The following is an 18,224-nucleotide window of genomic DNA, read 5'->3' on the forward strand; positions in this document are numbered from 1 at the left end:
TATAGAAATATATTTTTCTATTGCGATAATAATATAAAAATAGTAACATAATAATAATAGCTATAGGTCTTATTATGTACCTACTTATTAATTCATTTGATTGATTTTTATTAATTGACGAATATTATCTCGTAAAATATTTAGAGTTTGATAGCAACTGGTAAGATAAGCATTAGTTAAACTTAACATATTTTTGTATATAAAAATATTGTCTATTGTCACATGTATCTGTAGATACACAGATAATATAGAAGCGATTCTACCTGAACTTATCACTAGTGCAGCTGCTCTTCGAACTGACAGATATCGCCCCTTGCGTTACTTAAACCACGCCCACCATGAATCTAATTAATAACCAAATTGCTTTTTAATTTAGACTTAATTTACATTTATGAAGATATGCAGTTTTATTATCTTATGAACGTTCTCTGATATAAAACATATCTTCGGATCGCTTTCTTTTTATTTTTTGTGTCCCGCGGCGCGTCGGGCCCTGCCCTAGTCCCGAGCTTTGCCCAACCCTAATTTTAATGGCTGCTATCTCCACATCCGGATGTCGAACTGTAGAGTGAGCTTTTTGTTAATAGATATTATAGTTAAAACGGAAACCCCGAAAATACTATACCCTAATTGGATTAAACATATTCAATTGTAATTTGAAAATAACTATTGTTATTAAGATAATCTAAAGAATAAATAGACCTCGGTAATCCAACTGGAATAAAGTGTTAATCGATCATTTTTTCCGCAATATTTATTATGATCAATCAGCATGCAACGTAACGCGGGCAGACGTTTTTTCTCTATGGTCTCAGCTGCTTCAAAACATGTCAATGGGAATTATAACACCGGAGGCGTAACTAATTGCTGTAATTAAACTGCAATAAATCAGTCATTTATGGGTTGGTTATGTAGAGTAGCCACATTTATCTATCGTTTTTACTCTTATACATAAGTGGGGATGGGCTCACAATAGGTAATTACTGTATACTAAGTGTATTTGTTTTACGGAAAAAGTGCCTTTGCCGTATTTGTTTAGCCCTACTAACCTTTCATTTCTTGACGGTATTTTAATAAAATACAACGTTTGTAATTAGAAAAATGCTAAATGTGTTTCTTAAAGAATTAATTTCGCTCTAGATACACATATTTCTTATCATGTTAGAGTATTAACATTTTAACTTGCGAGGAATGTTTACGAGCGCATAACTTCTCTACTAAGTAATCAAGTATGAGATTAAAAATGAAGTTTAATACGGATAAATTAATCAAGTCGCAATAAATCATTAGTGGGTAATATACTCCGGTCGCTCAATTACGACGTTACAATTATCTTAATTTCATGTAACATCAGAGGGCATGGCATAAAGTGCACTTAAATTACTGAGATAAGCCTGCCATTAAATCTGGTACCTTTTCAGACTAAATTAATTAACCTCACTCGGATCGGATTCGTGTGCTGGAGCGTATTAATACAAACTATAAGTCATCGGAGCTGCACTCGTGGCCAACCCTTCCGCGCAAGCTGATGCATGAATTACGAGTGTCGGACGGGCCTCATAGACCCCGCCGCGCCGGGTCCGATCGATACAGCTTTTTGTTATATTCAACCCGTAATTGCTGAAAAGTTTTCACGCCGTAGTCCCGGTCACGCGTATTTTATTACTATGAAATTGAATAATTTATGACGCAATGCACGGTGAGCGTCCATTGTGAATGCTCCGCAGCCGCCGCTGAATTTTAATATTGAAATTATGTATTTATACACGCGGGATTGTGCGATTAGTAACGCCGAACCCGAGCTCGTCACAGAATGACATATGCGAGAGAGGCTTAATTGCGTCCTCCCTAAAGCCTTATATGAGATTTATGTATATCCAATCCCGGTCTCCTAATCCCGCTCTTGCCCGGGTCAATTCGACCCCGGAAAAGGTTTTCCCGGTTATTTTCCGTGGAACTTTTAATCCTGCCGAATACCGACATACATCATAGAGGATTAAGAGGTTTAAATTGGAAGTTACCGACGTCCGAAATAAATTTAAATCGGCTGGCAGCCGGTATTGTGATATCAATGCTGATGCTAAATAGGGACCGATTTTATCCATTCCTAGCTAATACAATTTAAGCTCGGAACAACAGATAAAAGGCGTAAATGTCATTGGTCATAAATATCAAATTTGACTTTTCATGTAGACAAAATAGTTTCACAGATTATAAATCACACTACATAAATAGAATATTAATATTCGAATGCAATACGATCGTTTTCTATGTCGTTTATAAAAATCGATTGAAAAAGTATCCCTTCTCACTTGACTGCGAGATTAAAGGATATCAATAAGGGTGCTATAAATCACTAAAACCTCTGACTGCGAACGACCCTTTGGAGTGGACACCCTTATGAAACACCTGACCATGATATTATGTATTATATGGCTTAGATAACTCAAATATAATATATGGTTGAATATAACTATACGTCGGTGCCCAAAGTTGCAAGTATCTGTACCTTTCTATCTATTTTTAAATAGATATATAAGTGATATCTATAGATAACGTAACCTTTTTACAAGCTATGTCAAACTTAAATTAAACCACATTATCAATTTGTCTTTTGTATAAAACAAAATAGAATAGGTATTCTACTATATTATATTCCTATAAGTCTTATCTATAAACTTGTTTTTGAACAAGTACGCATTAATTACACATGCTTCTACGCAAATAGGCATTAAAAATAGATGTGTATATTTTGACAAGGTTTTTTACAATTTATGACTTCTTACGACTAATATTCAAATATAGAACTGCACTTCTTTGAGCTGCATAACAAAACGTAGATGATAAAATCATCAAGATTTTTCACTAGATGGCGTGGAAATCATAATTTAAATATTAATATGTCTTAGATTTATAGTGAACGTTTAAAAATGAAGCGACAAAATTCTCGCAGAGAATTAGAGCAGTTAATCATTAATGAGCTCATTTGTTCCTGCCAAAATTATTTATGTTGGCTACACCGTGAATGGCGCGCTTGCCAAGATGCTAAGTAATTTAATGCTTACATTCTAGTTGATTAGGTTCGCCTAAACCAACAATTTTTAATGATATTACACCTGTGTACATTTAAAATTGCTTTGATATACTGTGTCATTTATTTTTATTAATGACAGCTCAACAATACGGCTTGTTAAATTTTTTAGTAGAAATGCAAAAGACAGACTTCAATTTGACAGTTGATATACGTTTCGTGAGTTCTTTTTTCGAATTAATGTATAAAAAGGTTAATAGTTCTTGGTAAAGTTTTAAGGCATCGGATATTATATAAAGTAATACACGACCTATTCAATTCAAAAGACGATAAACTATTCCGATTTTTAAACGAATAACTTTTGCAGTAAAATAGTGAACTGTAAAGAAAATATCAACATGACTAGATAAATGTGATTAATAAAAATGTAATTTACACTACAAGACTTTGGAATACAAAAAAAACTTAAATAATTGCAACAACACAAAAAACATGTTCATTTAAATGTAATGTATCCTACAAGACACACAAAGTATGCTATTAAAGACTAAAAATGCAATAGTAGCTTCCTATAAAATTAATGAGCCTTATTTTTCAAGTTTTGAATCAACACATGCTCATTTATATTAAATTTACAATATATTGTAAAATTACGCTACCTTATAAAGTTACTTAAAATTTGTAAAGGCAGCTAATCAAGTGTGAAGTGGGTTCAGCGGGGGGCGTTTAAAGGGTGTAATTCAAAAGGGTTGCCACAGGACTTCGGTGATAAATGGTCGCGTAATTGTTCCCACATAATGTACAATAACTCGTGTAGATAAACACTAAGCCACAAGAAATATTTATGATACTCTAGATAGAGACAAATTGTGGCTTCTGCTAGGTAATTAATTGTTTTTAACGGACGTATGGACAATAAGGGTTCAAGTTCGAATACCAGCGTAAAGATTTTTACTAGAGTTTTGCTAGTTCTAGTCTGTTCCTTATATTTGCAGATTCATACATTCAACTAAATTAAGATCATCAGATAAAAAATATTTGCTCATTTACAGATTATGATTTCGACTAGATACTACGTGCTTTAGATAAACTTCTATATCTGCTGGGTCTGGTTCCATATGCTGTGACATCTGTGCAATGATAGTATGGTCTTGATTAGGTACTATATAAGTTGTTGTTAGTGCGGGTTATTGATACCTTCGGTAAACACACACTACCGTCTTTAACACTTATACTTACTTTATCATTATCCGGCTGAGGATTCTGGCAGTGGCAGCTGCAATAATGCATTAAATTGGAACCATTGCATTGAAATAGAAATGTCGCTTGAAAAATCAATCATCTTTCCTTCGAAATAATGTATGTATTTAGAAACAAATCGCTACTTCATTTACTCTAACAATATCCGAATGCGCTTCCTGTGAGGTTTTGTAATGGCACTAATTGCTGCCACGCTTTTGTATAAATGTGAATTATTGGTCTTCGACATGATAAATTATTATAGACTGTAACAGTTCGAGTTTATCGATTCTAGACTTCCGCGGAAATTAGTTCAATAAGTATTCGTTTATAAGCAGTTCTTTTCTTTCACGCTAGATGTCGCTTATTTAAATTACTTTTAGATTTTACATATTACATTGCAATAATAAGTTATGGTAGTTTAGCGGAATTTATAAATATAAAATATTAATGATTTTATTATGATCATACATAACAAAGTTTTTTAAATGTTTATTTTATTAGTTTATAATACTTACATTAATATACCATAAATAAAAATGTGGTTATAAAGATACTTTTTAAATGAGAATTTTGTTTATACTTTGTTTATATAACCCACTACATAAATAAACGTGTGTGTACTTATGTACACGCGTTAGAAGTTATCCTTCTTTGGCGTAACAAGATAAAAATGTTTTCAATTTTTTTTTATTTCGCCTTATTCTACGTTTGTAGAAAAAACGACACTAACAATAGAAAAAAAAAACTCTTATTATTACTCCCTATTCGGCCAAAAAAGTATCACTTCAATATAATGCTATTATAACTATACATACAGGTTAACCTAATTTTATCTGAGAAACTCTACAAATATTGAATATGTAGGTCAATAAAATAATATTTAAATTACAACACACATACGTTTAAAATAATTTACTAGCATAGAATGGCAGCAGCTCTAAATTTAGCTACTTTCACCTCGAAGTTGAATAAAAGAACTACATAATAACAATACTTGTAGGGGTAACGTACGTACCCCTAAAAATTAAAAATGGCCGTCTGTACAGCGTTCTCGATTGGTGGCAATAACTCATCCCGCCGCCACCAGGGGCGCTGGCAGAATGTCATTTGTCTATGTCAAACCCCTCCTCTCCGAGACTCGACAAGATGTAGGGTACAGATGTACAATAGACATTTTATAGATAATAGAATATTTAATTTTGATCCTTGTAGGAAATGCACAGTTTGTAATTTAAAAAATATATTAATTTATCTTTTGAAAAATTGATTTTTAGTTTACTGTACCATCACAAAATATCCCTAAGAAACTTTAGAAATCTACTTAATCTGACTGAAATGAAATGACTTATCTGTCATTCTCTATTAATAAAATCCTGTTAAATACGTTTCTTCTAGAAAATGTGTAATTGGATAAAGCATGTCAACATACATAATTTAAATCTTTCCTAAACAAAATTATATACAAGTCAAGGGACAAGTATAAATTTTGATTAGATTTATTAAAAGGTGTTAGACGAATTTAGATCTTATCCTTAATATATTAAAGAACAAGAATTTAAGCGTTAATAGGAAAAAATAGAAGCGTTGCGTGTTTGAAGGCAGTAACCAAACGCACAACACGCACTTCACCGAAATTATTTTAATAAACCAGATTATGTTGAAATTTTTCTCTCATTGCCTACAGTGATAACAAGTTTTATAAGAAAAATTCAGGTTAAAAGTGTTTTTACTAAACGTAACAGGTATGGAGTGAAAACAGCTTTAAAGTCACATGCGCTGGGAAACAAATACATATGTTCACAATTACTCGTACGGTGAACGAAAACGTCATGCAAAGCCGGTATGTCTTAGATCGCAAAAATTTGACAGACAGGCAGCTATCACCTATTTGCGTTAAAAGAAAAATTAATGTAAGTACTAACATTTGCAATGCCTACAAGTGTTTTATGTCTTGATAATTATGAAGAGTGTTGGTGTTGGCCTAGTGGCTTCAGCGTGCGACTCAAGTCCCCGAGGTCGTAGGTTCGATCGCCAGCTGTGCACCAATGGATTTTCTTTCTATATGCGCATTTAACATTAGCTCGAACGGTGAAGGAAAACATCGTGAGGAAACCGGCTTGCCTTAGACCCAAAAAATTTGACGGCGTGCGTCAGCCACAGAAGGCTGATCACCAACTTGGCTATTAGTTTAACAAATCATGAAACAGATACAGAAATTTAAGGCCAAGACTTAAAAAGGTTGTAGCGCCATTGATTTATTTTTTTAATTATGAAGTAGACATCATTGTTGTGAACTAAGTTCCAATTATATTTTAATAACGCAAAGTCATCATGAGCATTAAAATTCATTATTTGACGAAACAATTAACTAAATTACATTCTGCAATACCTACTCAAAAATAATTGCACAACTTAATTTTCAGTTCCTTCGCCATGATAAAACATATTTTTTTAAATATGGAAACATTGTTAGATTATTTTAATAACTGGTCCAGAAAATACAACCAAGGTAAACGAGATCTAAATCTTTTCATTTAAATCTTACATTTTAAGGTTCTGTTGCTTACCAAACCTGTTTTCAGTATTTACATAAAGAATTTAAAATAACTAGTTTTGATACGTTACTAGGAAATGTGAAACGTTTATATTCTTAGAAATATTGTTGACAATTTAGTGATGTTAATTTACAAAATACATTGTATACCAGCAACTGGACATATAATATACGCTTCATACATGACTGTTTAGATTATTTATATGATGTATTTTTAAGTAATAAACACATAAAAAAATCTTACTAAGTTTTCAAAAGTATTATTAGCGAAAAAAAGCATTTTTTGCATATTTGTATACACACACCAATCTCTAAAATACTGATCAAAGCATAGCTTTTATCGATATAAGAAACAAATTCTCAAATGGTACCTACATAATAATACTAAACTTCACGCACAAGAGGTTCGTTTATGCATTGATGATTTAGTAAGTATACAGCTAGAAAAATAAAACATAATATATAAGTTTTATATCAAACAAATCTTTGTGCTTATAAGAACTAACAATACAATTCCTATGCATAATTCGCGTTGCGTTAACCTCTATTAAGTCCAACAAGAGTTGACCAAAAATAAATCACCGACGACAACTCTATCTTTGAAACAACAAAGCATTCGCAACGATTATTATCTCTAAAACAAACTTAATGCATTTACGGGTAGCGACACGCTCTAGAGACATTTTAATACACACCAACTAATAAATGCAACACTTCTCAATTCTATTTCTATTAAAATAGAGTTGATTTTAGCGTAATAATTCACACGCGTGCACAGCTAAGTTAACAAAGATGTTATTGCGGGCGTCGTCGTCCTTAAGATTAATTGCGTAAAAACTATTTTTAAATGGATTAATTGAAGGTGATGGAGCAAATAAATAGCAGAGCTACGGTCGTGATTGCCGATCGTGATTGCAACACCGCTGCGTGGCCTTTGTACACGGGTTCTGTAGCCGTGAAAAATCACTTGTTCCTACATATGCCGCCCTGGACGTTGTAATCTATAAAAGAATTGTGATTGCAATATTGAAATACTAATAGCTAGTTTGTTAATTTGATAATGCTCTTAAACACAATAGGAGTACGGTGTTATGTCGATTTAAGTGTTTGTTCGTACCGCAAAAGCTTCATTCAGTTACTTCAGAAATATGAAATAATATCACATATTATTTTTCTATGTAAATATTACATAATATACAATAACATAATTAAAAAATCTAATAAGTATGTATCAGTGATCAGATATTCTAATACACATTTTAATTCAATCTGCCTACGTATAATTGTGGACCAAAAATTGATTTTCCGCTATAACTTAATATTTACAATGGTTTTAATAAATACTGTTGTTCGACCTTTATAACGTGAAGTTCAAAGAGAACGTTCTCATCTGTTATTCAGAAAAGGTACTACAGAACACGGATATTCTAAAATATTATCTAGAAACGATAGTAATAATGTTCTTGTGCATTCCTGTATTAAGTTTCCTCCATATTTTCATAAATATATCTTTAATAACGCCGTTAAAAAGTTAAGTAGAATAAAATGCAGCCTAGTTTAGACTAATAGGTCCGCAAACTCCAGCAAGATCGGCATTTGGGTATCTAAAATGCAAAAGTAGCTTCATCTTGCCAGCTGAAGTATTTTCGAATTAATTCGAGTTCCTTGAAGAAAATACCAAACCAGTGTTCTTGAGCATCCGTAATTTCAGGTGAGCCTCCTACCCATTTGCCTGCCTGTTATATTAAAAAAAATCTTGCCTAAACCAGAGATAACTTTTAGCTTTTAATGAATACAGGCTTATTATAACACCTTATAGTTTAACATAAGTAGATAATTTTTAATTTCATTGAATAATAGTTATATGTTGTTTTATTATTAAGGGATAACTAAGCATGTACAAAATATCAAAGAAAAACATAGTACAACATGTCCACACGTTGGGGTTACGGAATTTAATTAAAATGAGAAAATTAATTTATTATTGGCAAATTTAACAATGAATTTAATTCATATATTTAATAGATTACAACGATTTTTTTTGGTATGTCATGATTCTAAAGGAAGTCAACATTGAATATATAAGACTATATAATACAAAAGATCCAATGTATAGATATTATTATTTAAACAGACGACAAACAATTAGGCATATTTTTTTAACATCAATTAGTACTTACTCCACTCAAGATATAATAAATAAATAAAGCACAGAACCTAAAAAAGATTACTGCATTATACAATATAATCATTATTTTTACATTTTCATACAGCTAATTATAAGAATATTTCCTACAGACAATACCATATTGCAAATTTAAATGCAAAAAACGAATCAAATAGAATGTCATCAATAACTGTGATATTATTTTTGGTGCACATAAATAACATCTCAACAAGTCAGTGTGTCACATAACATTTCTAAACCATTTGCCCTTCAGGATATAACGTGATGTACAGCCTTGGTTTGTGTTTTGGTTTGAAATATTTGTTAGATGTATGTACCCATTCGGTAAAATTAATATCTAAATATACTTTTATCAGAATAATGAAATAATGGACACTTTAGAACGCTGTAATCTAAATTTACAAATAGTATCACAAATCAAATCAAGGGCTTAGAACAGAGAGCAAGAAACTGTCCGTCATTTTTGATTTTGTTTTACGAGCTGCTTACAACGATTGCCCACATATTAATTACTTAAATCTAGAATTCAAAATTAATAAATTTGTAATGCCTTCACAACAAAGACCTTACCAAAAGTCCAGTAAAGATTTGAATTAATTATAAAAATGTAAATGCATAATAACTAATTACCGGATTTATATATAAGATCCTTCGTGTATCATGTTTGATTATTAATATTAATTACTTAAGATGTCATGTGGAACATGGTGTAATGGTTGAAGCTTCTTACTTGGGGAATAAAAAGAGTGGCGGAGAGTTTATTGTCAGTTCTTCTCTGCCCTTAAACTGGCAATAAATGTAAAATTAGAAGCATTTCATATATATTTCTTCGTTGGCGTTCATATGTGTCCTTTGGGTTACCTTTATGAATAAATATTGATTTTGATTACAAAGATGAATTGATATAATATGTATATTACTTCATAATTATATGTCTTTATATTATTATACAATATCAACTATGCAATATAACCCACAAGATTATTTCTCTTTGATAAATTGTTATATTAAAAGCTGGTCAGTCAGTTCAGAGGAGTTGTATAGGCTGATACCTGTTGTTTCATCATCAGACGTGGAGACAGAATACAATATACCATCCGTATAACCTCGACGTACGTCATTCCATAACTGAGCTTTTTTAAGGACATTTTTGCCGGAAATTTCATGTTCGAGCCAAGGCTGTACATTTTAATCACTCAGGATTTCTTAGTTTTATTAGTGTGGTGATTTCGTAGGCACTCATAGACTATTACATTATTGTACGTTATATTCTATTATTGTACGTGAGTGGTGAATATAATAATAATAATCAATGGCGCTACAACCTTTTTAGGTCTGGGCCTCAGATTTCTGTATCTGTTTCATGATCGTTTGTGAATTGAATAGGCAAGTAGGTGATCAGCCTTCTGTGCCTGACACACACCGTCGACTTTTTGGGTCTAAGGCAAGCCGGTTTCCTCACGATGTTTTCCTTCACCGTTCGAGCTAATGTTAAATGCGTAAATAGTAATAAAATCCATTGGTGCACAGCTGTTGATCGAACCTACGACCTCAGGGATGAGAGGCGCACGCTGAAGCCACTAGGCCAATACTGCTCTATGAGTGGTGAATATACCTAGAGTAAAACTAAAATCCTCTATTATTTAAAGCACCTGAACCATACAATATCAATTATTAAAAGGCCGGCAATGCACTTGCGAGGCTTATGCCAATGTGAGTATCTGTGGGCGACCGTATCACTTAACATCAGGTGAGACTCCTAGTTTGCCTCCTGTTACATAAAAAAATAATGGATAATAATTGACTAAGCTGTCGAAGTGTAGCTTGAAAAGTGTTATTGTCAATACTTTTCAGTGTGCGTGGTCACGGTGACTGACGAACGGTTTGCAAAAACCCGTCATCTTTTAGTCGATACCAACTTCGGGGCAATAAATACAGATAAAACAACTTTCTCTGCAGCTGTGATACTTTTGACATTTAACACCTTTTGTCTTCAGTCACCGTGACGACGCACACTGAAAAGTACGCGAAACGTCGGAAAAAATTTAGAATTATGTAAATAACTATAAGTTTTAAAAATAATACATAGCTTTAATTCGTTCAAAAAGTGTTTTTCTTAATGTTATTGTCAATTTATACCTATAAATATTTTAGGAAAAGGCCTCTAAAAGTAAAACTTCCGGGAAGCATACCGGTGTCACAACTACTAGACCTACATTAGAATTCACCAACTGAACACGTATGAAGTTAGAATAGAACGATAATACTTTTACGATCCCTTGTCTGCCATACAAGGAGGTGTTCGAATTTAAATTCCAATCAATTCTTGAGTACCATAACATTCGTCATCAATTGTTTTTCTAGTAATTTGACTTATCTATGAATGGGTTAAAATGAAACCCATTCCTAAACGAATAAATGGAATACTGGAGTATCCAATGGCGCTACAGCCCTATATCATAGCTTTTTATGCTTTATTTACATTGTTATTTTAGAGAAAGAAGCTGAAGGAAGCTATGATGTAGTAGCCTCTGAAAAATGCCTTTGATGTTAGAGAAATGCCGCCCTACAATGATAGGATATGATAACTCAACCTGTCCTATGCTGAAACAGAAAATATTTTTAATTATAAAATGTAAGTGTTATGTAAAAATTATTGTCAAGGTTATCGTGTCAAAAAGAAGAGACGAAGAAGAGCTCACGTTACAGGGAATGTTATTGTGGGGGCTAGTGCACTTTCTAACTAAAGTCTTTTATGTAACAAGGCAAACGGTCAGGAGGCTTACCTGATGTTAATTGATAACGCCGCCCATGGACACTCACATTGCAAGGATGCTCGTAAGTGCGTTCTCGGCCTTTTAAGAAACGGTACGCTCTATTCTTGATGGACCCTAAGTCCAATTGGCTCGGCACTTCAGTGGTCAGCCAGTTCCACATAGTACGCGGCAAAAATTTCCTTAAGTAACGCTCAGTTGTGGAACGAATTTGTGTATAATTCTTTTATTTCTTTCCTTTCTTAATTGGTTCTACTTTATACTGGTAATAATTGCTCACATATAACCAAAAACAAATTCACGATGTTCAGAGTTGAGGTGTCAAGATTTGTTTCTGACGTTCCATTATCGACGCAGCTACTAAGATATAAACATCATTTTTATAATTAATTTTAAAGATTATAAAACTTTTACTTTACCTTTAGTTGTGCACTAAATAGCCTTAATATCAATAATTATTTAACTGTAACAAGAGAATTTTTATTATGTAGGTTAGTCCTTTCGCATAAAGCAATATTTTCATATACATAAACGGCAACATGTGTAATTCCAGCTGAAATCAGCGTTGTAATTCGTGCATACATAGTTAATCATTCGTTACCTCGACAATCTGCATATACGAGCATCCGCGCATCTCTCACTGTAATTAATAATTTCGACACTCGCTGATTAACGTTTAAATCAATCTTGACAGTTGATTGACAGATTGTGTTTGCGCCGGTTCGATCTGGTTTTGAATTTGGAACTTGGTTGTTTTTGAATGAGGACCGCATTCTGTTTTCAAATATTAAATATAGAATATAAAGTCGTTTTTGTAAAACAATTGACTGAGCATGGTACTCTTAACCCTGGTATTAGATCCAATCTCCGGCTGTGCATCCATGGAGATTTATGTCAGAAGGCTGATCACCTAATTGCCTTTTATAAAAAGGCTCTTGAACCAGAAATCTGAGAAAGCTCAGATCTGACCAAGAACAAGAGTTGTAACGAAACTGTTTTTGATTATAGTATACGTGCTTCTAAAAATTTAACTTATACACGATTTATATAAAACATAATATTAAGCGAAATAAACATGGTGGAACCAGCTGCCCACTTAAGTATTTCCGAACCAATTTGAACTTAGGGTCTTTCAAAAGAGCGTAACAATTTTTAAAATGCAACGAACTTTCGAACCCTTTGGCAATGTTTCTATGGGTGGCTGCATTACTTAACATCATATGATCCTGCCCCTGTAAAAAAAATACCTATACCTATCAATATTGTGTTTAAATATATAATTCATTAGATATGAAAACAATTAAAAATACTTATTTAAAACTTTAAACTAGTTTTTAACTTTAAAATGTTCGTTTTGTCTTAGTGTAGTCGAGTAAATAAATAATAAGGTAGCCAGTCGTTTAGTAAAATTACGACCCCTACAGTAATCATTGATTAAGATAATCACCTGTTATATTGTAATGCGGGTTAAACGACCTGGTTATGTCTACTTTAACCGATCCTGGTGCATCATTGTTTTTGCCATTATTAGTCATTTTTAATGAGACCTTTAAGTGATACAAAAAGAAATTTATTAACATTACGTCGCTCCTTGAATGATGGTGGCATGTTTAATGTGGTTGATGTGCCATGAAAGAAACAATTTACTATGGGGCAAGGAAATATAAGCTAATAAAAATAATTATAAAAACAATACTAACTATCAGTTCTACTGCATGCGTTAATAAACGCACAATTTAAAAAATTCGCCTATCAGTAAAAATCCAATACTCAGTTAGAATTTAGTCTGCCTCCGCATTACAGCTTTAGTGATCTGTGATTAGTAAAAAAATTAACAGTTGATCTTTATAGACAACGAAGTGATGAAGGTGGGGCAGCTTTGTTAATACACTGTGTCAGTGATGTGCAGATGTTACTGTGCAAGTCATTAAAGACGCATTCTATTTTCAAATTTTCATTTGTTTATTTAAAAACCAGTAACTAAATAACTAAAAAACTTTGTGAGAATTAGATCGGCGGCTGCGTTGGTAAATGAAGGCGTTAAAAACTAAGATGTTATCAAAAACCAATCAACTTCTATTAAAAGTGTGTAACAGCTCATAAAGCATAGGAAATTTACATTGTTTATCGTGTAAATAATGCAGTTAAGAAATTATGTGTAATAATGTTTAATAACACCATATCTCATTGGTTTATTGAATAGATTAACTGTGGTCATTATCGCTAAAATTTTAATGCAATTGTGTATTTATAGTTAATCGTTGAGGTATTTTTGTGATCTGGTTTCATATAGGGATAAGAGAAAGAGAAATTTAGCTTTTTGTGTTTCCTTATTGATAATCGATAAGATTTTACTTATCATTCTGTTTTGTATATAGTTTGCCTATATTTGTCAGTGCTTTCACTAGTTATCGATTCTTTTTAGAACGTGAGACGTTCTTCATAAAACTCAGTCCTCTCCAGTAACATCTAACAATTCAAATAACATTAAAAATGTATCAGTATTTCAATGGAACAATAGATCTTATCTTTATAGTATCAATTACTACAATCCCTGGTCACACCTCCATAATTCGTGATCGACACTAGTATTTTCATCAATATATCCGATCAATTGGTATGCGAAATGCCTACACATTTTGCGCGTTGCATACATATTGAAATACAACGCGGTAGGTGACCGATGCGTACTCGGCTTTAATTGAATAGATTTTGAGTCACACATCGACTCTTAATTGTCTAATTTGTAGCGAAAACAACGGACGGATGGTATGGTATGCAAGACTTTCTTTTGGTACGGGATATAAATAAGACTTGTGGAGCATAGCAAGTGGATTGTATAGGCTTAAGGTATCTATGATAAATATTCATATAACAGGAAATATGACACACATAGTCCAAAAAGTCCAAATTTCATTTATAGTTGACTGTTTAAAAGTTATAATAATCTGTTTGAAAGATAAACTAACAGTTTCACTATTAATAAGCTTCAAAATAACTTTTTTTTACTAGATTTAATCGTTGAGACAGACGCACAATTAACAGTGATTTTCAAGCCTTCGGACTATGCTGTTTTGTTTTGGTGCCAACCAGCTTTTAACAATGATTTATCAGAACCTACCTAATCCTATATACACTAATGTGTTTAACCTATGGAGCCATATTGTGTAGTTACTTTTATATCCCCTCAATTCATTCTACAACTAAATCTTTTCATGTCTCAATTCACAAAGTACGCTGCTGTAATCTTAATTGGTTAAAAAGCAATTAAAAGTCAGTACATTGCTATTCTTCAGTGCATGTCGTATGTTTTTGTGCACCTGGGTGGTCATGACACTAGGACATCTACGCCTTTACGAACGCTGAATATAAAATTTTATTTTATAGTATTATGACTAACAGTAGTACGGAAATGCCTTGCGGACAAAATTAGCTATGAGACAACTGTCTTGTGAAAAGCCTATAAACGACATCGATTCGTCTAGAATGTTTTTTTTTGTAATATGGACACTCAGTCTGCTAGCAAGTATGTTAATGAGATATTGTCTATTATTTAAATTACAAACGGGCCTTTTAGTGATGATAATAATTGTTTTTTTTTTTTGAGAGTTGCTTAATACTAAGTAAGTAAACATTTTTTTATGCATATAACATTGATGACTATATGAGTATTTAACTCAGTAAATATATAGTTATTGCGAAAAGCAATTAGACACAAAAAAAATTAACGATTCAAATATTCCGGCAAGAAATACGCTCGCAAATAAAGACAAAAGACGGCGTCCATTAATCGCAACTGAAAAGTAAGCAAACTATAGTTGCATAGGAGTACCGTAACAGTAAATAAAAAGAGCAGAACTGCACGAAAATGCGCTTTTAAATACGGAGGACGCTCAACGCGGGCAAGCAAAGACATTTATGTTCACTAAACAAGTAGTAAAAGTCACTACTTGAGCGTTTTTATGGCACTCATAAATGTCAGATTGTTCGCCGGGGTTTAGCGGCCCGTGCAGGCTTCGTGGGCCGCACCGTAATTGATTTCACATTCAATTTGAATGTTTAAATATTCACTTGTAATCTTATAACAAAAGTTGTTACCTATTAAATTGATATATTTTATAATAACTGAATACAGTGTATGGACTACCCGTTGAGTTATAGAACATAACATAAAAAAAATTGAAGAACTATTTTGTATATGCTTTTGTCGCGCTCCTAAAAAATACTGCTATACATAATTACCATAGTGGTTTATAAATGACATCATGATTTATATTTTGTAAATAAATAGAATGTCTTAATGGATGATCCATTGTCAACTAATTCAATTTTCTTTTTTCTTTTTTGTTCTACAACCAAAAATAATTGGTACGTTTTCCTGCTAATTAAAAAAAAAACTATATGTGAAGATTTTTAATTGGCTCACATTGTTATATAATACATCTATTTCTGTATTGTGCTGTTAATCTTCTTAATAAATAAATAAAGATTATAATATAATAAAGATAAATAAGTTCAAAGTACAAATCGATACAGAAAGCTATATTAGCTATATATTAGTATTTAACTTTATGATAAAAAGGCAATCTCTATGGCGGCGGAAGTGAAGAATTCTACATGACGTCATATTGACATTCGTTGCCGAAATGCGATGTCAATCGTGACGTCCGTTCACTAGCTTAATATATTATATTAATATTAATTTGTAATATTCTTCCGCAGATACTCCAATTTCCCGGTTCGTTAAGGACAAGATAAAATTGAATGGTAAGCATTTATAAAGTCTTATCTAATATCTAATATATCTTAGAGCCAGAAATATTTCTGATCCATGCAGTTTTCGTGTAACTTAAATACAGCTTTTTTTGGCAAAATCGCCATTACTTTTTGGCTTAGCTATATAATAATGTTTATAAACATAAAAATGATGCCATAGCTAATATTCTATTTACTACGCTTTAGAAGGAAATCATAATTCAATTTAAAAACGGATATTGTATGTAATTAGCAATACCCGGGTGGCACTTCGTCTTCGATTAGTAGTAGGATTACAGTAGATTTGTAAAATTACGGTAGATTAACAATTTTTTTATGAACACTCATCTTAAAATAATACTTACGAAGCGTTTAGTTAAAAACCGGTTATCACGAAATTTATTGTTTTTTTAATCAGAAGATTTAAAACTTTATAGTATTTGAATTAAGGCAAATGAAATAGTTTGGCTCAATATCGTATTTTTCGATAAGAGCCTTTACGTTTGATATAGCGGTATATACTGTTGTTTCAGAGTTTTAAAGCACTGGTATTGACGATTTTGCGTAACAAGAATCACCTGTATAAGGCAAGCGATGGACGTGAGAATAGGTTGTGGTTTCCGAGGTCTTCTATGCAAATTATTGCATCATTAGACACTTGGTAGGATTTCGTGTTAGACGTTGTCGTCCGTGCACGATTTCGGATTGACACTTTGAAAGTTACGTGGCGTTTTGTTTACTCTACATATTTGAAATGAGATATATCTATCTAAATTTTATCTAACCTTAGTATAGATATTTCGAATTTGGAATAGAATCCATGAGCTTATACGAATTAAGGAGGTTCCATAGATAGAATATTTTTTTTCATTTTAGAATAGATTTTTGCTGCCAGCCCGGCAGCAAAAAAAGCAAAGTTTTATAATGATGTAAATTAAACTCAATTATTACATAGTTTCACTTTAATGTCTATATAACTAACGTCAAATGAGTTCTCCATTTGAACTCTGTTATTTTACTTTATTGCAGGCAATTAAAAAAAACAAAATCCATTCGCTGCGTATTCATAGTTAAGATGTATCAGATTTGTTCGTCTGTTTGTACCTAATAAAGCCTACCTTACTGCTTATATTAAGCAATATCTAATTCCTATTCAAAATCAGCCGAAGACAACCTGCTGCGTCTGCGCAGCGTCGCGGACCGACGTGTGTATAGTTGTAATACGACTTTTATTGACGTCGCGGCTCCGTTTATTGCGTTCAGCTTATACCAATGGAATATTTGATAATCACAGTCATAAGAGCTAATAATGTTTTACATAATTTCGCTTGGGGCGCAATTTCTAATTAAATTTATGTTTTTTTCCACATTATGGGTTAGATTATGTATTTCATACGACTTCTTCGATAGAAAGAGTCCCCTCAAGAGTTGTGTGCTGTGATATCGCGGGCTACTCGTTTGTGAAGAAGTTGCATGGTTAGCACTGCGCCTTCTTAAGTCATGCATGCATTGCATGTTGAATGTTATTTTATTATTTAGAAAATTACAGAAAACAGAGAAACACAATTTTCTTAATCGCCTTATGCAAGAGATTTTCGACTGGCTATATGTTGTCACCCTACATCCTCCAGACCCATGTTTCATTTATTCAACAGAATTCGAAAGCTTTCATGCACCGTC

The 18,224-nt window shown here is 32.5% G+C and overlaps 1 protein-coding gene across 5 annotated transcripts in view; it reads left to right on the forward strand.

Annotated features, from left to right (window-relative positions):
* LOC123708263 (homeotic protein antennapedia) overlaps positions 1 to 18,224 on the forward strand; it is a 146,100-nt gene that overhangs the window by 43,372 nt on the left and 84,504 nt on the right. For 4 of the 5 annotated variants that reach the window (XM_045658894.1, XM_045658892.1, XM_045658893.1 and 1 more), the window contains exon 2: positions 16,512 to 16,556. The exons of the other annotated variant lie outside the window; for it this stretch is intronic. The gene's annotated coding sequence lies outside the window, so the exon portion shown is untranslated. The remainder of the gene's footprint in view (positions 1 to 16,511; positions 16,557 to 18,224) is intronic. 5 annotated transcript variants of the gene reach the window in all.

Source organism: Pieris brassicae, chromosome 4, assembly GCF_905147105.1.
Source record: "Pieris brassicae chromosome 4, ilPieBrab1.1, whole genome shotgun sequence".
Taxonomy (NCBI): Eukaryota; Metazoa; Arthropoda; class Insecta; order Lepidoptera; family Pieridae; genus Pieris; species Pieris brassicae.